At 43.3% G+C, this 24,714-nt stretch overlaps 2 long non-coding RNA genes across 2 annotated transcripts in view; one reads left to right on the forward strand and one right to left on the reverse strand.

Annotated features, from left to right (window-relative positions):
- Window positions 1-1,534: 1,534 nt before the first annotated feature.
- The window catches only part of LOC126538752 (uncharacterized), a 316,846-nt gene continuing 293,666 nt past the window's right edge, over window positions 1,535-24,714 (forward strand). The window contains exon 1 of the long non-coding RNA XR_008614056.2: window positions 1,535-1,620. This is a non-coding gene — a long non-coding RNA (uncharacterized lncRNA). The remainder of the gene's footprint in view (window positions 1,621-24,714) is intronic.
- Window positions 1,536-11,944, reverse strand: LOC140212906 (uncharacterized). Its single transcript, XR_011889879.1, has 3 exons — window positions 11,862-11,944; window positions 8,846-8,957; window positions 1,536-1,618 (listed from the first exon to the last, which is right to left on the reverse strand). It is a non-coding gene; the product is annotated as an uncharacterized lncRNA (long non-coding RNA).

A 24,714-nucleotide genomic window follows, 5' to 3' on the forward strand; every position in this document is an offset into this window, starting at 1 on the left:
CTGTCCCTGTGGAACCGTTCTTTCGTGTTGGATTAGACCTCCTCGGTCCCTTTCCCACGTGATCCTCTGGGAATAAATGGGTAGCCATCGCAACTGATTACGCCACCCGATACGCTATCACGCGGGCTCTCCCTACCAGTTGCGCCACTGACGTCGCGGACTTTCTCTTGCGTGACATTATCTTACTTCATGGCGCCCCGCGACAGCTGCTCACTGACCGTGGTCGTAACTTCCTCTCGAAAGTTATCGCCAACATTGTACGTTCCTGCTCCACTCAATACAAGCTGACTACCACATACCATCCTCAAACCAATGGCCTGACAGATGGGTTAAACCGTACTCTTACCGATATGCTGTCCAAGTACGTTTCCAAGGACCACCACGACTGGGACATTGCCCTTCCTTACGTCACATTTGCTTATAATTCTTCCCGGCACGACACCGCCGGATTTTCTCCCTTTTATCTACTCTACGGTCGCGAACCGACCTTGCCCCTTGACACGGCACTTCCTCCGGCTTCGATCTCAACAAGCGAGTATGCGCGCGACGCCATCACCCTCGGCGACCATGCACGCCAGCTTGCCCGTGCTCGACTGACGGACTCGCAAACCACTCAGCAGCGTCAGTACAACGCCCGCCACCGTGACGTACAGTTTTCGCCTGGTGCGCTCGTGCTCTTGTGGTCGCCCTCTCGTCACGTCGGACTTTCACAAAAGCTCCTTTCGCGATACACAGGGCCCTACCGCGTGCTGCGCCAGGTGACGCCTGTGACGTACGAAATTGCTCCTGTGAGCTCAACCTCGTCATCTACTGTGGCATCTAGTGATGTCGTGCACGTCAGTAGGCTCAAGGGCTACTACACTGCTTCCGAGTCCGGCCTTTAGTCGCTCCGGGACGGCGCTTTTGCCGCCGGGGGTAGTGCTACGGAGTAGTATTACTGATGACGAAGAGGCGAGGAGTAAGAAGACGACGACGACGATTAGAGGCTAGCGCGGGCTGTTGCCTCTTGGCCAAGTGCGGCGTATTACGTTGTAAATATACGTGTATATAGCTCTTCATCTGGGTCTTCTCACGTAACAATATTATAATGTAAACGTTTTATTCATTACAATAAAAAAATTATGCAGCGTGTGCCATGAAACCTGGCAGTAAGCAACCCTGGGCCTCGCTCCAGTCGCATTGTTGAAATCGCAATCATGTAAAATTGGCCCTCTAAAAATCGCATTGCGACGCATGTGACTGCACTAATTTTCGTAGTTCCAGTCGTAGCATGGGAAACAGCTTTGAGCCCGGATGTGGCTGTGTCTTCCACAATTTTATGAAGTCTAAGAAGGAGAATGCGAACACATCTTTGTTTTTGATATAAATATTTTCTTTTTTTTATATTTATATAATGCGTCTCTCAGCAATATGTTTGGTACAGATACCACATTGTTTCTTGTTTGCCTTTTACTGGAATTTTCTATATTGATATGCAGACATGAATGTGTGCCCCTCAGCTTCGGTAGACAAGGAACGCTCAAGCAAGGTCACGGGTGGTTCTGGGCTTGGCTGAGTGCAGCACCCTGGCCAAAATGATTGCCAACCGTCAGACGAAAAGCCTTTTGGAGCAGGACATCTGTAAGTAAGATAAATGATCTTGCAATCAAACGTGAAAGTGAAGGGTAGTAAAAGTAATTTTTTTCTTCAACCAATTGAATGTGGCGTTTTCACACAATGTAACTGTCGTCTTTGCAGATTGCACAGATCTTCTTGAAAATAATAGTAACATGTTTTAATCGGTGCGACAGTAATCAAATCTTTAAATAAATATTTCGTTGCATGAATTGTCTTCCCAAATGCGGCAACTAATTGTCTCATTTACGGTTATTGCAGTTAACCTAGGATTTTATAACCAATGGTAATTATGACATATTGTCCTTTGAATATCTAGATGACTGGTCCAGGGAAGAGCATGACATTAAAAGTAAAATGTTATATTGGAGATTTACGAGCCAAAACCATGATCAGATAGTGAGGCACGCCGTAGTGAGTGACACCGAATTAGTTTTGACCAGCTGGGGTTTTTAACGTGCACCCATTGCACGGAACATTGGCGTCTTTGCATGCCGTCGTTATTGTTTGTCGTCGCTTGCAGATACTCAGATTAATTTTTACATTGCGTTAAATCAGATTTTCATGCCTGAATACTTAATCAGCTTCACAATTATATTGATTATATTAGAAGTGTAAATGAGAAAATAGCAGAACAACTTGAGAAACTTCCGACACAGCTTTCTGTTGCTCAATACGCGCTTCACAAAACTTTTTCCGAGCGCGTAAGATGCCAGCGATTACACCCAAAGTGCCTCGAGCGGCCAGTCGTGCAGCTATTTGACCTGTATTTGCGGGCTTCTTTCACGCTAGGAAAACACTTTATGTAGCACGTAATAAAGCTATATCGTGAGTTTTTCGTGTTGCTATAGGATTTTCTTATTGACGCTTTTTATGCAATTACAATGTTGGAGAAGTTGGTAAATAATTCGGACTAATTATGTAATGATGAGGAATGGAAATAATGATGTATCTCCAAGCAACGCACATAATATTCCCATGGTTTTGTCCACTTGCGTGACATATTCATATTTTTATATATTGGCACACGATATTTGGGACTTTGGCAGAAGACTACGTGGTGCGACGAAATTAGGAAATTTGCGGGTCCTAGCTTGAATCGGTTGGCGCAGGACAGGGGTAATTGGAGATTGCAGGGAGAGGCCTTCGTCCTACAGTGAACATAAAATAGGCTGATGATGATGATAATGATGATGATGATAATTTGGGACTTTCTGCAAACGCATAAACTGGGCCCGCATTACATAGCGGGCCCAGTTCCATCTTTTCACGTAATGTGAACTAGAATATGAAATATCTTTGTTTTCTCTCTGATACACCCGCTCTCTTTCTGTCTCTCTACGTTACGCCTAAAATGTTTTCCATCGCTTTTTGCACAGCCCCAAACTTGTTCTCGAGCTTTTTTGTTAAGCTCCAAGTTTCTATCCCATATTTTAGCCCCCACAGAATGGAATGACTTTCATTTTGAAATACAGTGGTAGGCTCCCAATGTAGTTTTGGTAAAAAATGTCGTATGCACTTCAACCCATTTTTATTCTTCTGTAAGTTTCCTTCTCCTGGTCAGGGTCCCGTGTGAACTAATTGACGTAGGTAAATGTACTCCTCTGCCGACCCTAGAGGCAGACTGGCCATCAGGAATTCTTGTTTTTTTTTGCTAGATATTGAACACTACCTGATTCTTGTGCACAATAATATTTAGCCCTACTTTTACAGGTTCTCGGTTGGAGTCCATAGTCACTTGTTGCAATTCATCCACAGTGTTCGTCAACAGAACAATGTCATCTGCAAACAGAAGGTTGTTCTTGATCCTCACTCCTAAGATTTCCGAGTCTACGAGCTTGAATATTTATAAGCATAGAGTGTATAGCATTGCAGATATTGTGTCTGCTTGCCTGACCCCTTTCTTGATAGGTAATTTGCAACTTTTAGCAGGCGGTACTTTGTAGATATTTCCATGGATATTCAAACATACCTTCTGTACTCCACTATTACGCAATGGCTCAATAAGTGTTGGTATCTCTACAGAATCAAATACAATTTTATAATATATGAAATTCATACAGAGAGGCTCAATGTACTCCGCAGATTTTTGAATTACATAATAAATGACATGGACGTGATCTGTTTTAATATATCCCTTGCTGAAGCTGGCCTGTTCTATTTGTTGACTGAAGTGGTTTTGCCCCGATTGTACGTACTATATTTATGCTACAGTGAAAGAAAGGTAATGGGCTTATATTTCTTTCCATTCCTTAACGCTTCCTTTGTTATGCATTTTTCTAGTTCTCCAGTGCACTTGAAATATCGAGGCATTGCGTATAGAAGGCAGAAAACTTTTCAAGCATTATATCTCCCTCAATTTAAATAAATCTACTAGTAATTCTTTTCTTGTGCCTTTTTATCCAAGATAAATGTTGCGAGGTGATGTTAAATGAATCGTAAGTAATAAAATGAGGCTCTCTATCTTATTCATCACTACTAACGAACGTAGCGAGACTGCTCTGGCTACTGTATTGGTCCGTATAGAATAGTTTGCTGCTATTACTATATTATTGAAATTGCTTATGACGTTACCCTGCCTAGCTTTCACCGCATACATTTTGCCCGGTCCTATGCCAAGTTTCTCCTTTACTTCGTGCTGCAACCGTTTCATACTACCCCAATCTTTCTGACGTTAGTTTCGAATATTGTTTCCTTTATTCTCATTTGTTACCTTCGACAGTTCAGCATTTTCTGTCTGATCTCCTTCGTTAAACAGTTTCATGTTTTGTAGTTTCTTTATTAGGTCATTTCTTGCTTCGGAGAGCCGACCTATATGTTGTCATGGTGCCTTACCTCCCATCTCCCTTGCTCTTTCTGAAATGAGCCTAGATATGGCTTTATTCATTACCTCTACGTTAGCCTCACATTTACATTTTGAAACTTGATATTTGTTTCCAAGCACCAGCCTGAATTCGTCTGCTTCTATCCTTACTGGATCTTGGTTGGCATGTTCCTCCTTGAAATATTTAACTCTTTCTCTCTTCGAATTGAGGGAAATCATAGAACTCACTAATCTGTGGTCCTACCTTTTACGCTACCTAACACCTTTACATACTGCACTGTGCTGGGATGGGCAGAGAGTGCGGAGACTATCTGATTTCATTTCTTGTTTTTTCATTACGGCTTTTCCAGATTCACTCGACGGTTCAGTATCGTTTTTCACTTGCAGCTAAATTGAGCACTTAAGCGTTTCTGAATTCCCCTTCTCCCTGAATCAGCATCAGCGGCTGCGCTGTCAAACGCATGACCTCGTGCTTATAACCACATCATAGCCACCGTGGCCACCGCAAAAGGTAGAGCTGACATATTACCGACGACGCAAGATACCGACGAAAAAAGTACCTAAATTCGAGGGGCTCCAGCTGATCACACCAACGCAGAAATATTATATTGCATATGATTAGGTTACTCAACCTTCGAAGCACCTTAACATTGTTGGGATGATGTGCTCTCAAGATGCGTTTCCTAAAGAGCTGCCTGAAAACGCATGTGTAGCGTTAAGCTACAGTGCACTAGCAACCAATGCAGTCATCAGCCTTGTGGTGATCTGTCCCTAAATGTATTCACTGCTGCGTAGTACTCTCTCTAATATTCACTTTGTCAAACGCAACATTTTCCGTCAGATACTGTTGTCTGACTCAAATGTTATGGCGTATTCTGTTCCCTGTGCTCGAGCTTTATTTTAGATCTGACCGTGGGCGTGTATTCGCAGCTATGAGGCTGCTGCAAATGCGCTACTGAGAAGCTGAAACTGGCTGTTGGTGCCAGGAACTCCACGTGGGCGTCACTCTTTCCCACTTCAAATAAAAAGTCACTACACGTCTCCGACCCATGCGCATATTGTCGCTTCACGTGTGATCAGAACTGCCTGGACTACTTCAGGTATGAGGTTAAAAACCACGAATATTTGCCAAAGGGTCTTCAACAAGTTAGTAGTTTACATTCAGGCGTATCTAGAATCCTTCGATAACGTCAGTCATGATGTTATAATGTGCGTTATAAAATACTTTAGGGCGTCTATGAAACACGCCTCGGGTGCATTTTAATTATTTCATCCACGAGAATTTTAAACGATGGGAAGCACATTTAGGATAGTGAACGGGCTCCTATCTCGTAATTTTCGTTATCATAAATGCTGCTGAGCACAAAAAGCAACAACAAATAATGCAGATAACGAGAAGGTTGGAATCTGCGAGAAGCGAAGATATCGTGAAACGCTTCACGAAGAGCTATAAATCTGCCCCCTTTCATTCCCGCATCTTTGTTATAAAGCAAAGCAGTGCGCGCCTATGCGATGGGGTACCTGTTCTATGCGATGTGACAAATTTTGTATAGGCCCGTACGTCTTCATTTCTTCTCATTTGTTTTAAATGTACCTGCCGCTTCTTGGCCAATTTCCCATAGTGCGTCTGTGCCATAGCATGGTAAACGATCACCATCAACATTCGGCGGCCATATCAAAAAGCTAGTTGATATGCGCACGATATGCACATACGTTTATCACCAATTGTGGGTATATACCCTAGTATGCCAGTGATCATGCTAATCAACATGTCGACACTCTATGCCGATCCCCCGCCGCCCTTGGTATGTGCCATAGTATGGAAATCATAATCGTCATCAAGACGCGCCGATCATCTGAAAGAGCTGATTGGTGTTGTCATGACATGCAACGGCCCCCTCTTGACAATCCCACGTGGTGGCTACGTGCCATAGTATGGAAATCATCATCATAATTAACACGCGTAGACGTTTCTTGGTGGATCCTTGTTGTGAGCATGTATCATTGTATGAAAAGCATAACCATCATCAAAAGCTACCATAACAAAAAGCCAGTTAGCGTCGGCACAATATGTACCACCGGGATTTTCGCCAATACCCTGTTGTGGGTATGTACTATAGCATGCCAACCATCATCCTCATCAATCCTTAGACACGCTTCCTGGCCGATCCCCTGTCGTCGGTATCTGCGATAGTATTCTACAAGATGGCGCGCAATAATTCAAGGCGGCGTCCTCAGCACCTCCACCAGTTTTGTCACGAAAAGACAATAGACGATGTACCCGGCGTCGGTGAGGGAGGCAGTTGTTCAAGATGGCGTGCAATAATTCAAGCCGGCGTCCTCAGCTTCTGCCTCTTCTACTTCAGCGCCCGTCTCTTGCTGAGCGCGCGTTCCAGTCCCAACTTCTTTTTTTCAGCGCTGGCTCGTGACAGTATGAAAGTATAAATCGCCGTTAACACGTGCAGACCATCTCAAAGAGACAGTCTCAAAAAGATAATCTCAGGGATCTGATCTTATCGCATCCCGCAGACTCTTGAACGTCTGTGCTGTCAGGCATAAAGCGGCAATTGTACCGTCTAGCGCGCATTTCCAGGGTCTTCTCAATTGTGGTAGCTTCCGTCATGCAATCTGCTTCACTCCTGGGAGGGTCGCGCGTTAGTCGAGGGACGATTAGTTGCTTCAGCGCACGCTCATAAAACAAAATTTTGTTCTTACCAGGTATATCCAGGTCTGTGTGATGGAGAAGTCGGGTCATCTTATTCGGTAAAAGAAATGTGGCAGGACCTATCTCACGATGACTGTCGACAGTAATGTGTTACTATTGAATAATATAGCGATACAACGTATTGCCACTGTCCAAACGAGCAATGTGTGAGACGTGTACTGACCAAGAACACTGGGCACCCCCAGTGGCTACATCGGCTGTAGTGGCTGTCATCGCCGTCGTTGCTGGGGCAGAGAGCAGTATCTTGAGCTACTACATGGCTACCGCGGCTACGTCGGCTACAGTGGCTTTCATCACAGCCGCTGCGCCGACTGCACATTCCTTGATGCCATGGCGAGGCTCATGGTGACGTCGTAGAAACGCCAGCCGACTGCTCGGGCCCGACATCGGCATCGACGCGCAATGGGCTCCACGCGCAGGAACGTACGGCGAGAGACTGTTTCTATCGCGAGACATTTTAGCAGCCGCAGGACTGCAGGTGATAAAATACCTTTAAGTGTGTGTCTCAAGTCAAGACTATATTTTGTCCTGTAAATATAGCTTCTGTGTCGTATGTGCAGTGGGGTGTCTATTGCGTTCATTCGTGACTGGTCCTGGCCCAAGCCTTTCTTACTCCATCACAAACACAGAACACAAGAACAGCGGCGAGCGGACTTGTTGATCACTTAAATCTGGTGTACGGATCACACGCGTCGGTTATTTGTACATGAAGAACTGAATCGTCCAGTGTAATGACTAATGCTCACTATACACCAATATTCTTGGCATGCATGCATTATGATTACACAAGGCTCGGAGACAACATCAGCAACATATAGAATCAGCGACAATGTCCAAGAAGCTTTCAATACAGAAAGGCGTGTGTTGCGCTTGGCGATAACCCTGAGCATTTGTTAGCCTGGAAAGGTCAATCACTCGGAAAGTAAGTACACGTGGCAACTTTTCGACAGCTGTGGCATCATTTCTTCGAGCTATGGTCAAAAGCTATTTTTATATGCAGCCAGATTATTCGCGTTATCTATACAAAGACTGAAACAGCTGTCAGGCGGAACGCCATCACTCGTTACATTTAACGAACTGAACCAATTCGATGTGAGATTCCCATTTTATTTATTGCAGCGAAGCTGTTTAGCTCTAGTCCCTGTATGCATCACCGTATGCGTTCGCAGGGGGCTATCCTGGCCAACTTACGTTCTTACAGGCGACAGGTATGTGTGAGCAGATCCCGGATGTAATGCAATACCGGGCATGTGTTCCAAGGGGTGTAGCCAGCCCGGCCCGCGTCCGTATCACGGCGCGTGGACAGGAATTCATCGGCCGATGCCGGAGATAATGCAGTACTGTGCTGACCAGTGGCGGAGGTGAAGCAGGCTTCAGGCATTACGCAAAATTCCAAAAATAAGTACTTTTTCGTTGTAAGAGGAGTACTATATATATTCATCCATACGATAAGACTACTATATAAATACACACATATATATATATATATATATATATAGTAGAAAGTATAGTACCAGCTCCTCGTAATTTCGGGAGTTAATTTTGTCTGTCTTTATGGTATCTTCGGTCCTTTATTATGACTGAGCGAAAACTAATGAAATACTTCTACAAACGACGATATTTAAAATCACTTTTGCTAGTGATGGGAGGGAAGTAAATATCAATGCTCAATAGGCACTTACCCGGTCAGTACAAGCTGAGATTTCGTTGCCTTACAGCACACACTTACGCATGGAATTGATAAGTCCATGCACACACTGTTGGGTATGCCATATCCGCGGTATCGGCAAGTATCTGCAGGGAAAATGGAAAATCGTGTAAAAATTTGGCTAGAACGTTTTAAAATCTATACTTGTTATTTTCGGAACCAAAACAGTTTTTAAGGCGTTCCTACTAATATTTCACTTAGATTTTTGCAATTTAATATCTCCGAAAGCTAAATAATATGTCAAGTTGCAAGAGTGCTATGATATTAAAGGTATACGGAAGTAAATTGATTAATTCGGGACAAGAAATTCACGAACTTCATTTATTGATGTCCTAACTAAGAGAAAAGCAGTGAACAAATTTTTGTTTGCCGCTCCTATGAACTAAAATAACACTATGTATCAGTGCGCCTAAAGCTAATCCTCATCCATAGATAGTTGTCAGTAGCCAAGGCTCATTCATTACCCAGGAGTCCTGATGTCACTAATACGCAATATATATGCAGAATATTCCATACGAAATACCTTGACGCTTGGGATTATGCAAAAGCCTTTGATAGAGTTGCTTACTGTCGTCTAATAGCTAAATTAACAGTTCTTAGGATTGACTCATTAACATTATTTTGGCTTCGCAATTTTTTAACTAATCGGCAACAGTTCGTATCTGTGAATATCCTTAGCTCCTCCACATCTGTTGTAACGTCAGGTGTACCACAGTGTAGTGTGTTAGGCCCTCTTTTTTTCTCCTAATTTTTATCACTGATTTGCCGAGCATCATTTCCTCCTGCATACGACTTTCCGCGGGTGATTGATAATTTACAGAACGATTACCTGTCATGATGATCATCTAACTTTGTAAAATGACCTTCACCTAGTTAATCAGTGGTGCGACCGTTGGCAAATGACACTTAACACATCTAAGTGCTGCGTTCTTTCCTTCACTCGTATGAAATCATATCCTAAGTTTCCTTACAAAATCTGCTCGTCAGATGTCCCTCGTGACTCTACTTACAAATACCTTGGCGTTTATTTTTCTATTAATCTTGCCTGGAGCTTTCACATCGAGAAGATATGCGCTAAAGTTAACAGAACTTTAGGGTTTTTACGTCGTCATCTGCACCTCTCGCCATCTACCATTCGTCAACAGGCCTACCAAACTTTTGTACGCCCTCAACATGAATATGCTTCATCCATCTGGTCTCCTCATCAACAATACCTAATAGATAAATTGGAATGCATCCAAAATCGTGCTGCCGCTTTATAACTTCTAACTACAGTCGTCAATCTAGCATCACACAAATTAAACGCGACGTTCCGCTGCCGGACTTGGATTGCCGCCGCTCTGTTGCTCTTCTATGCCTCTTTCATAAATACTACTATAACTCACGGTCCAGCCGTTTGTCGCTTGAAATTCCTTCTCGCACATCTACTCGACTTCATAATCATCTCAGTTTCAGGCGCATTTTTGACCGCACACCATCATTCAATAACTCTGCATTACCGCGCCCCTTCGCACTATCGAACAGCCTTCCAAATAATATTGCCTTAATAATATATCCGGCTAAATTTCGTGAACATTTGGAACTTCACATGTTCGCTTGACCATATTGTATGACTTTGTATTGTATTCGCATTTGTATCGTTCTTCGACTTTGTTTTCCATTGTATTCCCTTGACTATGTATGTATTTTTTCCAATGTTTACCAGTGTTTCTTTTTTTTCCAATGTACAAACTTATTTGTTTCTCTTACTATGTAGTTTCATTTTTTGCGTTAAATATTTGTCATAGTTCCGTAACCTCCCCTACCCAATGCTCCTCCGAGCCTGTAGGGTAAACTGAATAAATAAATAAATAACCTCCCAAGTTAACACGCTGCCTGGTTACAGAAACAAAGAAAACTAACTATAATTGGGCATAATACGATGGTGGTAATTAAACCATCTGCTACTTTCAATACAACGAATAAACATGACACATCCAGACTGGGCACAGAAATTTTTCGTAGTGCCAAACTTCTCAAGATACTAGTTTCTTGCAACGAAATTGAAGATATTGTAAAAAGTGGACGAGACCTTATACATTTAAACTGCGAGACAGTTCATTGTTCCAGGCACTACAACACGGGAATTAGGAACCTGGGGAAACCAAAACCAAACAAAACAATTGACAGAGCCCAAGAACCGTGCAAGTTCCTGGAAGCCTTCGTAAGTTATTTGGTAGAACTATAAATTTTCGTAAAATTTTAGGGCAGCTTAAAAATGAGATTTAGCTATTGTCAGGGTATCTACGCAATCCACGATGGTCATATAATCACACACTCAAATTAGCTACACTTGTACACACGTAAATAACTTTGGACTATGCAGGTTACATAGGAAATTTAGGTTGCTTTATGTTGCATATATGCAACCACTGCCGAACTTGCTGGACATAAAGACCAGTTGTGAAAGCCACGTGTTCCACTATATTGTTAAGAAACTTTCTTTAACCGTGGTACTATCAATACCATGCGAATATAGTAATTTCAAACTGTGAATAAATATTTTTTATATAATGACTCTCTGGTTTATGATTTCTCCTTACAGTAGCAGCACGAACATTGCATATTTGCATAGCTGCACTACTGATTACAACTGGTCTTGTCTGAATTGCAACAATACGTGAAAACATTATTGAATATATCGATCAATTTACACAGCTAGATTATTTTGATACTTCATGCATTCTTTGATGTACATATATGGAAAGAAATTAGATAAATGAGACTAAACATAACATTCAAATGTTGAGGTGACATGGACATATGTCAACTCAGAATGTGGTAAAAGTGTTTCTCTGAACCGGACAGGCAAAGTCCGCATGGCTTATTCGGATACGTACAGGCATTTTTCATATGGAGGCTGCGAAATAGTTGGCAGAAACACTTGTCTGTAATAAAAGCTTTTCGAAGTTTTCTTTTTCTTTTTACTTTAGAGGAAGAGCCATACTTACTGTTGATAATTTCCATTTTTCCTATGTAGTATGGGTCTCGACCTTCTTCTGCTAGGACCTCACTTGTCATTGCAAGAATGAATGCGGAGAATAGTATCATCATTGGGGTTTTCCAGATGTCTTAATGTCACTGAAGGAGAAATTCCAGTCGCCAAGTGAACATTCTACGAGGAATTGCATTACGAATTCATTTAGCTATACAAGATCTGAAATTTCTAATAACGACAAGACCAATATTTTACATGTCTCTGGCCATTCAAAGTGTGCGTTACGGGTGGTTGTGTTCAGATACTTCCTGCCGAGCAGCTTGCTAGACCGCATACGCTCACACTTGGAAGCGATCTCTCTCTTTCTACAAATACAGTTCTTCCTCGCAGGACATTTCGAACAGTCCGCAGGGTGGGAACCTTCGCATAAACAGGATCTGTCACACTGAGAGGAACACGTTTTTGCACCGTGGCCTTCTCCACGAATGCAGCACCGAAGGTCTGATCTACACACCTTAGTGCTATGGCCATATCGCCAACACAGAGTGCATCGCAGTGAACTGGAGAAAATGCTGTCGAGACGCCGTAGTCGTCATACAGTTGCTGTAATGCCCTCGTCTTCATAACTCTGTAATCATTTTAACATTGTCGTTCCTTCGGCGTCACACCAGCACCGGCTGCACGTTATCGTCACACCGTCATTTCAACACCAGCGTCGTCATCTCATGGTGGTCGTGAACTCATCGCAACATTGTCGCTATCCCATGGTCGTCACGTCGCCGTCATCATACCACGATCGTCCCTCCAGCTTGGTCTAGCCAAGATTATTCTGTTGTGGCAATTACACCATCATCATCGTATCTTCCCCCTCTTTGCACACATATGCGTCATCTGTACTTTTCATACCACTCCCCGTAGGATACGGATAATTAATTCTCAAAGATAATTTCTCTTAATTTATTTCGCTCTCCTTCTGCTGCTTTCTATGCTCGCTCGTGCTTTCTCACTCGTGGATCTTTGCAGTCTGTCCTGATGAATACAAGGCGGTCTTCGACAAGTTCTTGGGTAGTTATGGGATGTCAGAGTACTTGCCGAAGGAAAGTGGCCGTACCTGGTGGCAGTCCACACTCCTGCTTGTAGCCTGCTCGCAGGAGTGCCTCCGCCCAGTTGTCAGACTAAACGCAGCACGCAACAGCCGCGTCGCATCAGGGAGGACCTTGGCGCCAATCCTCCCTCTCTTGTATGCGTAATTTTTATTTTATTTTATTTATTTATTTATACATACTGCAGCGCAATTTGCGCTATAGCAGGAGTGGGAACGATGCGAACGATGATTAAAATTCGGAGTTGCATGTCTCAGAGCACAGAAACGTTAGAAGAATTCTTCCAACTGATACGGTGTAGAAACACGACTGCCTCTAACTTTTCAATACAATACCCACTTACAGCAGTTACCTAAAAAGTTAATTATTGTGTATTAGTTGATGGGACTACTGACAAAGATCATTAGCATCTCAAGTTGTGCCCCCCTGGCCACATAACTTATTTGCACAGGCGGTCTTCCCGTGTCTCCCAGTGCCTAACTTTAACAAAACTATAAATGTTAAATTTGAACACCCTGTATATAACACCTGTGACGAATGCCAAAAACCATATGTACTAGGAGGAATATGAGCAAAAATGTGCAAATTGCAATTGAATGCCTGGACATGAAAAACGTATATGCAACGAAGTGATGTACGAGAACAAAAAAAAAGAAATTAAAGCAAAAACACATCATGCAAGGTGGGACAATTAAATAGCTATAATTAAAAACTAATCTGATGGAGCAAATGCGATATGAGTGTATGTGAAGTATTACAATATGAAACAGCGCAAAGTGTCCTAAGCACAAAAGAATCATTGTAGAAAAGTTCCGAATAAATGTCATTATTTTATTCTACGTCATCCTGTTAGGTGCGTGGTTAAAAACTGATAGAAGGATGTTTTACAAGGGACGGCTCAGGTTGGTTGCAGTCTGCTCCCATATTCACGGATGAATGTAGGAATGCGTCGACGTACAAAAAATGGACAGTCGTGTGGAGGCACCATTCGATATATATATATATATATATATATATATATATATATATATATATATATATATATATATATATATATATATATATACGTGTGTCGTGCTTACCTGTGTGCGATGCGATCGTAGGCTTGGTTCCTTCTCGATAAAGAACCGGTAATAATAAGGTACCACGGCCATACATGTGTCTATTTTTTGTCTCTACAATTGTGCAAGTACCCGTTTCCTGTTTCCAATAGAAGCACAATAGCCATTTTACTGGCCACCTGCATCGGCTTTTACTCGCTCAACCAATAACCGCGCACCGCAGAGAGACGTAGCAACTCAGTTTTGCCAGTGGATGCAAGCAGGATTTAGCAATATTTGTTTTGCACTCCATGACTAGCGCCCTACGACACTTCGGTGTTGTTTGTGCAAGTGCGTTTGTCCACCTTTCTTTTGTACTTGATCACACAATTGCTACTAAAAATGCTTGCTTAAAAGTGCGGAAGTATTCGAGGAATGACGTCACTTTTACTGAAGCTACGAGCAACGTGGACGTCAAAACTTGACAAATTGGTCACCTTTCAACAGAGAATTGGTCTTTTTTAAGCTTGTTTGTTTCTCCCAACAGCGAGCACATTCAAATACCCTTATTTTTGTCCGCTTGACCTCAGTGATGACGATGCTACCAATGTCATAGCCAAGAGGACTCTACGAAAAGAAAATCCTTTGTAAAGTTTGCTGCGAACAATAACTTCACGCTGCTTGAAAGCATATGTTGCTGCATAACAGTATAGCATGTACGTGGTTCTGTGGTAGAGAGAGCGTAGGAAGAGTGGTTCGTTGCGCGTAATTTGAGATTTATATTCTAGCAGGCGCGTAACTTGAGATTTATATCCTAGCAGATATTCAAGAGACCATGCTTCAAGGCTAGATGAAAATTAGTGGTTTTGGTTCGATTGTGTAGAATAGGTTTCCAGGATATTATATAAATGAATGCCCGCTTAGAATGGCGAAGCAGGCCACCTGGAACTCATTCCGAATCTTCATGTTTGAAAAACGGCATTCTTTTGCTTGAAACCCAAGTGCGCCTTAATAGTTCTACTTCAGAGAATATGAAGAATCTGTGGATCTTACCTGAGTTCAAAGTATATATATAATTGCCCGATGTTTGCAACAGAAAAACAAAGTAATAAATGTAATATAGGGAGATCAACCAAGACTACGGCTGATTAGCTACCATGAACAGATGGAAGGGGAATAACATTTTTAATTAGTTGATGTAACTTAAAAATTACATTAATCTGAGGTTAACTTATAAGGCAGAAACCACCGATGATAATTATGAAGGTACAGAGCCTGAAAGAACGGACGAGCGAACGAGTAAAAACGTGGCGACAGTAACCCCGCCCCCCACCCCACCTTATCGTCACTCTCCCTGCAACTTTGCCCCTAAAAGCACGCGCCCTTTCTCTCGGTTCCTTCCCTCGCCTTGCCGGAGTTCCTTCGAGGCAGCCGTGGAGAGCGAACGCGTTCACTTCTTCGCTTGTCAATGTCGACGTTCAACGGAATGTTCGACTGCGTCTGCGGCGCATTCTTCCGCCGTGTTATTCGACAAACGTTTGCATCACTGCGTCGTAATCATCCTTTGACTCGTCTTCAGTGAAGCTGAAGGTGTTGTGCACCTCGATGGCTTGCTCTACAGCGACGCTCAGTAGCAACGCAGCTTTCGTCCATGCTTCTCGTTTCTTATTCGCTGGTTCCACGGGAGTATGGAATAGTTGGAACCGTTACATGAGCAGCCGCCAGTGCTTGCTTATGTCACCTTCCAACCGCGACGGCTGCGGTGGCTTCATGAAATACATGCTGGCAACCTGAGTTCGGCAACTGCTCTACTTCTAACGAGCGGATGGAGGGATGGGCTAAACACTTCTGACTCCACGTATCAGCATGGCACCATGTTCTCAGTGACCAAAGCACGAGTGACCAGAATTTATTGAGCAGTTTTTTTATAGTCTGAAATGGGGCACTGCCCCTGAAATGATCATGCTACGATATACAGGGAAGTGGGGCGACGACCCTTCAGTTTATCATGCATAGCACACGTCTCAGACCCGATACGATACAATATCACCGCATGCTTAATATGTAAATGATCACTGTTGCAGGGTAGCTGCGAGGTGAAGCATAATGCATCGCTTTCTACTGAGCACGTGTACTCTAGTATAGCCCATACCAAAAGAAGTCAATGTTTTACTAGTCTAGTTGTAACTAGCACTCTTGCAGTAGCGGTTCAACAACGCTTATTGTTAAACGAATCTTGCCGATTACCGTTCTTTTTGTTGACGTAAGCTCCTTGCCTAATGTGGCGAAAAAGAAATTTCGAAACTACTATCTTTCCTAAAATGTTCTGTCCCCAACGACGCTCCGAGTAGTAACTGCGCAGATTGTGAACGTCGCACGGGGTTCAATCGATACCTAAATAATTTCATTTCTCTCCGTTCATCTCAGTTTATTTATCTCTGCATCGAGAAGCAATCAGATAACGAAGCCAACGAAAGAATAGGTTAATTTATTTGGAGTATAAATACATAGTTCATTTAAATTATAAGCTAAAGGGAAGTGAAAGTCGGCGATAAATTTCGCCGACTTTCTTTCCAATGCGAAATTTGAGCGCAGCTTTATACGTGTTTTCATTTCGCGTGTCAATGTTTTGTATCATGATTACATAGGTATGCAGTTTGCAAAGAGAACGCTGTGAGGAGCGCTCTTTGTTTCTACACAGACGACGCGCACTACTCTGGCGCCACATCGTAGCCATCGTCGCCCGTCTTGCGCGGCACAACGCTCTTCCTCTCATGCATTCGTTCCATCGGCGACTGGCGCGGCCTTTCATTTCGGGGAAAGCATGCCACCAGGGTCAGCGGCGCGAACACTCAAGAAGTTGGCCCAGCGAGCCTCGCCCCTTGCAGGAGCAGTGGTCGCCGTTACACATTGGTACCGCGCACTGATGATGCCGCGGACGGGCGTGGCATTTCCCATGCTCCACGTAATTATCCTTTAGTGAATGTCTGAAAGAGGGCGCCGCAAGAGTATGCTAAGCATATTGGCCGCTCTATGAAGAGTGCTCACGTATAGTGCTTCCATGTGGTAAACATGGGGATGCCCCCCCCCCCCCCCCCTTTCAGTGCTGCCAATCACCTAATTAAACAGGCGCGTCGACGCCACATTTGGCATGCGTTTAATAGTGGTTACAAGCCAGCGATGGAATGCAGAGGATTTTGGATTGTAACACCCTTTTCCGTATTGATCGCTCCAGCAATGTAGATTTTTATTTGTTGTTTATTAACTAGTACAATTATTTATCGTGGCAGCCTAGTAATATATAAGTAGGGCTTGCAGCGAAAAATTCACATTATTTATAAATAGAGTGGACCGCTCTTTGCGTGACGATATTTCTGCTTTCGAATCGCATTTTGTAACCCCTCGCAAATAACTTTTTTTGTAGACCGCTGATCAGCCTTTTCTTCTTCTGAACCAGGGGAATAATTTTATACTGACCTGTACAGTGCCCAGAGAAGCCACGCTACCTGTGTTCGTAGTAGCGATGAACAGAACGCAGGGACTCCTTATGTAGCTATCGGTGAACTTAGAAGGGCCTAGCAAGACATGACAAGAGGGTAAGGAAAAGGAGAAGATGGAATAGCCGTCAATTTTATTAAACATGGACAATATATGATGCTGGAAATGCTTGCCGCCCTCTGTACGCAATGCGTTTTGACCCTAAGTGTACCATAGAGCTCGGAGGTTGCCAATATTACACTAATCTTTAAAGAGAGAGACGTTAAGGCACTGAATAATTGCAGGCCCATTAGGTTGCTTTCAATGTGGTGCATAATGTTCACAAAGATAACTTTCAATAGAATAATAGCTACACTTCATTCAACCAAGAGAACAGACCGGCTTCAGGAAGCGATATTCTACGGTGAATCGCATCCATGTCACCAATCAGGCTATCAAGATATCTGCGGTATATGTGACTAGGGACAACGTCATCAAGAATAATGTTACCACGCATGCGTAAGCTTGGTCTGGCTCTGTATATACACACCTGTCTCACGCAATTGAACATTCTTTCGTTTCCTGCTGCTTGGCTGCCTACATGGGGCCAGAAGTGGAGGTGCCGGTTCGTTTTACTACCACCGCCAGTTCTTAATTAAGGAACCTACGGACTGACCAAAAATGTATATTGAAAGCATGGCGTCGACACTGCTAGGCCACCAAGGCCACTCAACACCACTGCAGATACATTTCATAACCGGATCTTATGGAAAAGTGAGTTAGACCTTTTTGCTACAGCGAGGGCACTGACCCACCAGCCTAAGGAAGTCCAAGCCCCAACTTTTCTCGTGATGATAAGTGAAGATGGGAGGCGAACATTCTATATGCACTGTACATAACGTGTCTTCACTGCCCGCGCCCCTTCGGTAACTATTTCAAAAGAACACAGCGTGGCTCTGGAAACAAGTGACTGAAGAAAGCGTCCGAAGCCTTCGCGCCGGTCTAACAAAGGTACGTGTTCTTGCATATATTGAGAAAGGAATACCGCTGACGTTGTCGGTGGATGGAAGCCAGCAAAGGGTGGGGGCAGCTCATTTGCAAAACCGACGCCCAAACGCCTACTCGTCATGTTCGCTTACCGAAGCGCAAAAGAAATAAACGCAGATCAAGAAAGAAATGCTAGCCATTGTTCGCGGATGCGCAAGGTTTGAAGACTACGTCCTAGGGCAGCCATAGGTTATCGTAGAATCTGATCAGTGCCCCTTAAAGTCAATATTAAGAAGCCGCTGTGTGAGTGCCCGTTACGTTTGCAGCGTAAGAAAGTCGCTCTTCAAAGGTTCTCTATAAGAGTGACTTACAAGACCAAGAAAATAACTGTTCCTAGAGGATGCGCTGTCGCGCTTGCCCAAGAAAACTGGGTTGAAAGAAGAATCACTAGATTTTCAAGCACGTGCTCTTTCTTCGCTTCCAGTCTGTGATCATCAACTGCAGGGAACTTGTGAAGAGGTACTGAAAGATGCAACAATGACTGAATCTTGCAGCTACTCAAGCAACGAACGGCCTGAGAGCAAGAAACATGTTTCAGATGCCGTACTGGAACTGTCGCCACGAACTCCATGTCGAGGACGGTCTCATCTTAAGAAGCAACAAACTCGTCATTTCTCCAACAAAGCGACAGGAGGTACCTCGTTTGCTCCGCGCGGCTCACAGGAGTGAAAGAAAAATTAAAGCAAGATCCAGCGAAGTTATGTGCACGACGTTATGCGCGACGGCGGACGTTGCAGATGTCGCGAAGACATGCTCGCTTTATGAAAGGTAAAAGAGCAGGAATGCCAGGTTATCTGTGCTTTGCTACGGTATACCCACTGCCGTGGCAAGTAGTCGGCGTCGACCTTGTCTACCATGAAGCGATGGATACATTGTTACGACAGATTTCGATTCTTTTTCAAGGTCGAGCAGACACGTCGAACAACAGCAGAAGGGTTGACAGACCTGTGCATGCAAATGTTCGCCCCTCACGGCATCCCTGCGAAGATATGCGGCAATAATGACCCCTTCTCAATAATGCGGGCTGTCGCGTTTTTTTCCAGGCAGCTGCGCATCATCTACACGACTTCCAGTCCCATTACCCTCATGGTAATGGTATGATTGAAAGGGCCGTCCAAGAAGCAAGGAAACTGCTCAAGAAATGCCGGTTTCAAACGCTGGAGTTGTACGATGCCTTGCTAGAATGGAGGAACATGCCAACGAACGACCACTTAAAGCAGCCCGCGCAAAGACTCATGGGCCGTCAGAGGAGGACTAAACCGCCATAGACTGCCACCTTGTACCGCGAACTGTGCCTACCGGAAAAGTTCGAAAGCAACTCTACAAAATACGGCACAAACAACGCATCTTCCACTACCGAGCTACGCGAAATCTACCGGATAATCACATTGGCTCCCATTTTACTGTTTCCGATAGGGCACACAGGACTTGGGCAGTCATAGGCCCGGCAAGTACACGACGCTCTTATGTTGTTGCCAGAGAGAACGGACAGCATCTACGACGCATGAGAGAGTGCACAGTAGACCAAGAGACGGACAGGTTTCCTTCCAGCAGACCGAGAGTACATTAACGACTCCTCACTCTTCCCCTCAACCGTAGACACACGAGCAACACGCACCTCAAGAAGTACTGCGTAGAAGCACACGACAGCGTAGAGAGCCGCAACGCTATCCTTTTTCAATTCAATCCAGTGATTTCAGTTTAATTATTACCTTATACATTCTTTTGTTTTTCTTTTTTCTCTTTAAAAGAAGGAAGATGTGACCGGGGGCAACGCCATCAAGAATACTGTTACTACGCATGCGCAAGCCTGGTCTGCCTGCGTAAGAATACATCTGTCTCACGCAATAACGCGTTCTTTCGTTTCCTGCTGCTCAGCTGCCTAAAGAGTAGAACGAATCTCTCTGTATGAGTTTCATAGAATATGGAAAAGCATTGAAATCAGTACAGATACCAGTAGCCATAGAGCTATTGCATAATCAAGAAGTAGAGATGGCATACGTGAATATCTTGGAAGATATCTACAAAGATTCGGCAGCTACCTTCGTTCTCCACAAGAAAAGTAGAACGTTACCTAAGAAGAAAGGCGTAGGCCAGAAGACAATATTTCTAATACCAGTCACTGCAAGCCTAGAAGTATTGGAGCTGATAGACTGATAGATAGGATTAATGGCAAATGTCTCCAAAAGCTTCGGTTTGCAGATAAAATTGTCCTTTTCACGAACAGTACGCACAAACTAGAAAATGATTCGAGACCTTATCCAAGAAAGTGTAACAGTGGGGTTAAAGATTAATATGCAAAAGGAAACGTTCTATAGTCTGGCAAGGGAACAAAACTTCAGGATCGCCTGTCAGCCTCTGAAATCTGCACGGGAGTAAGTTTAGCTAGATCAAATACTCTCTGGAGACCATAATCATGAGAAGGAGATTTCCAGAAGAATGAAAATGAGGTGGAGTGCATACGCTGGGCATTACCAAATTCAAACTGCCAGCTTACTATTGTTGTTGAAAAGAAAAGTGTACAATTCTACTGGTGCTAAAATATACGGCAAAAACTTGGAGGTTAAAAATGAATCTCGATCACAAGTTAAGGATACCGCAAAAGGGAATGGAACGAAAATTGCTAACCTTAACGTTAAGAGCTAGGAAAAGAATGGTAGATAGAGAGCAAACGGGGATGGCCCATGTTGTAGTTGGCATTACGAGAAAAAGAAATGGAGCTGGCCAGGCCATGTAATGCGTAAAGGAGATAATCGGTGGATCATTAGAGTTACCGGATAGGTACCGAGGGAAGCGAAGTGCCATCGAGGGCACTTCACTTCCTAGAACTAGATGGGGAGATGAACTAGGTGGGGTGAATAGAACTAGGTGAGGTGATGAAATTACGAAATTTGCAGGCGCAATTTAGAATCCGCAACCTCAAGACAGAGATAATGGGAGATCGAAGGGACAGGCCTTCTTCCTACAGTGGATGTAAAAATCTGTTGATTATAATGATGATGATAAGCATTTATGTAGCTTTAGAAAGTCCTACCTCTCTTCACAGGCCATTGGAAACAGCAAATTTAGACAGCACATATTAACCTTGTTGCATCTTGTCATTGAAAATACATTGTTGATCGCACGCGGGCTTCGTATTAATTAGGCAGTGGAAGGAGAAACGGTAGGCGTTGAAAGTCAAGGAAGCTTTTAAAAGAAGTTGATGATGGGTATAAGCGCAGAATTAAGCTTCGGATTATGCTCATGGAATAATATATGATTAATATTTTGCTAGCTTGATAAGTTACTTATTTATAAGTACCTTTCGAATGGTCAGTGTGGCAAGTTTATTAGACAATAAGTTCAATGGAATGTTACATTCCGCTTAACTTTTCGTGTACAATATTTCAGTGCATAGGGCTCCGTATTGTTTGACGTATGGAGCGTCCTGATTGTGTCATAGAATAGTTCAGTAAATATAAATGAAATAGGCTGCATGCTTAGCGATCACAGGTGTCACAAATAGCACTGGAATAAACTACTAGATTTAAAGAACACTCTAGGCATTTGTTCGATGTATAGCAGAAATGCAAATATGTGTTTCAGGCAATAAATAATTTATAGAATGAGGGTGCCTGGTGCGTGTTATAATCAGCAGTAGCTCGTTTTTCTATTCGTCTCAATTACCGTGTAGGTGAAAAAGACTGGGTGGGTATATTTGAAAGCTTTCCATAGCGAGCCTGAAAAAAATATATAACTGCGCAGTAATGTTGTCGCTACTATAAAATCTATTATACACCTACTGCAACATGTACTGGAAACAAACAGGTGTGCATTCTAGGCTTTCTGACCTGCATCACCACTAACTAGGTAAAATGCCTACTACTACGAAGAAGGCTGTTGACTTAAGTTGTATGTGCATAAAAGTGTTTTATTTTACGAGTTTTATATCCGAAAAACACATTCTTATTATGAAGCACGCCATGACGAGGGGCGTCCGGATCTGTTTTGGGTACCTGGGCTTCTTTAGCATGCACCCGATGCTTGGCGCACGATAGTTCCTACATTTCACACTTATTGAACTGCAGCTACTCTGCTCGCGAGTGAACCCCCGACTTTGAGTTCAGCAGTGCAATGCAATAGCAACTGGGCCACCTCAGAGGGTTATTTAAGTTAAGGTATTATTGATTACTGGATAAAAAACAGATACGGTACCTACTAGGTAGTAAAGTTTTGTTCACAGATACTGTGTTGCATTTACGTGTCACGTTCATCCAAAGTTATCTTAACGCCCTTCAAATACAATCAACACAAGCATCCTAAAGTATGCATGCATGTTGGTCCACCTGTGCTTTTAAATTCCTCCTCGATACCTCGTCGTTACCATGGCACAATTGCTTGCGATTGATCGAGCGAACGGTAGGCACGTCCAAAAGCTCTGTTAATTGGTTTCTCGGTGGTCAGCATACATAAATAGCTGCGTTTCGCAATGGCATTCGCTGGCCAATAATTTTCAGCCTTGTTGTGTAGCGTGTTATTTTCTTTCCGATTGCAATACAGTGTTGACAAAATTATTATTCCAAAGGCATGCTTGCTCGTTTGATACAATCCAGGTATACTTCAGAAAAATATCCCAAAAGAAATTCGCGTAAATCCCTTCCTGCAGAGGAGAATAGCGTTTCTCAGTACTACAGAAAGGGCTACAAAGATGTTTGCGTCTCATGAAACAACAATGAATGCAATTTCCTGGGGAACATGCGTCACGTATAGGTAAGTGCAAGATGTGTCGGAGCGCTTTGCGTAATATCTGTCCTTACCACGTTCAGTGAAAGTATTTTAAGATGCAAAGCAAGTTAGAATATTGTCCTACTGTGCAACAATGAAAAACCGCACAAGAGGAACAGCGAGAAACACGCTCATGTTGCGCGCCATGCTAAGCCGAATATAAACACCTTGCAGGTCTCCTGTTTTATCGCTACGAGGCCATATGTCGCAGATGCAAGCAAAAAATTTTGCAACTAGGAAGAAGGTCACAAGAAAATGGAAACCTGCTCGAGGGGTTTCAGTTTACCTGGAGTCACTTCTATTGTGTTTGTTGTTAAAAGCGAAGACATGGAGTACAATGAAACAGTAGATTTCGCAGTTCCCACCGTTTTCTCCGGCCTCCGGCAAATAGAACAATGCGTCTCCAATGTGAGGACAAAAATATTTATATGTTCTATATTTGGGTATATCCAACTGTTCCTTCATACAGTTAAGCGAAAAGCTTGTTTTGCAGGACTGCAGGATTGCTATTTTTTTTCAGTATATATTACATAGATTATTCCACATTTTTACGTATGTGCTATTTTAAGAAACCGTATTAGAAAGCCACTGTTCTTGTTAGTGTAAAATACTGGAGGATTTCTAAAAAAAACATGTTATTCATATTATTGCATACTGGCGACTCCCTACCAAGCAGGAAGACAAGAAAACGCACTTTTCTCTACGAAGCGCTCTATAACGTGCAAGGTGAATTTTTTCAGGCGCTAAAAACGCTTGCGCTCTCTAAAATAAGCCCCGGCAACAGAGGTGAAATATCCAGCTGCAGCATTTTGTTACAGCCAGTCCCTTCACGCAGCAACAAAAACAAAGTAAGGCCACGTGGTAGTGCTAAAACGGTGTATGGCACAGTCCAGAAACAATTAAATATCTCAAGCTGGGAACGTGCCTAGCAATATGGTTTTTAATAAAAGCATGTTCGCTGACCTGGCATACCCAATAAGTGGAACGCTACGCAGAAATATAGCTGCAAATTTGTCGGCCACAGTAGGTCTTATATCCAACTGGTTTAACAGAATGCAGTCGACAAGAACAAAATATTACTAGCATAATTCATACAACTACGAAACACGGCATTCAGCAAAGCAGCTCATCTCGTTTTGGTGAATAATAGTTTATATGCTCTGCAAGAGAGAAATTGTCATTGTCAGAACAACGCCGCAGTTCGTTGAAAGTAATAGACAGTTTTAGTTACACGTACGTAGAGGCTTTGCGTACGTAGAGCTTCTACGTGTCAGCAGTGCGCATGCGTAAAACGTAGCGGGCGCGCGCGCGTCTCACGGACGTACGTGAGATTCAATTCTTTGCGTGCGTTTCTTGCGCACGTAGACAGCTTCGCGCGGGAGTTCCGCGAGATCACTAGACAGTTTTAGTTACACGTACGTAGAGGCTTTGCGTA

The sequence above is a fragment of the Dermacentor andersoni genome, chromosome 8, assembly GCF_023375885.2.
Source record: "Dermacentor andersoni chromosome 8, qqDerAnde1_hic_scaffold, whole genome shotgun sequence".
NCBI classification, from domain to species: Eukaryota; Metazoa; Arthropoda; class Arachnida; order Ixodida; family Ixodidae; genus Dermacentor; species Dermacentor andersoni.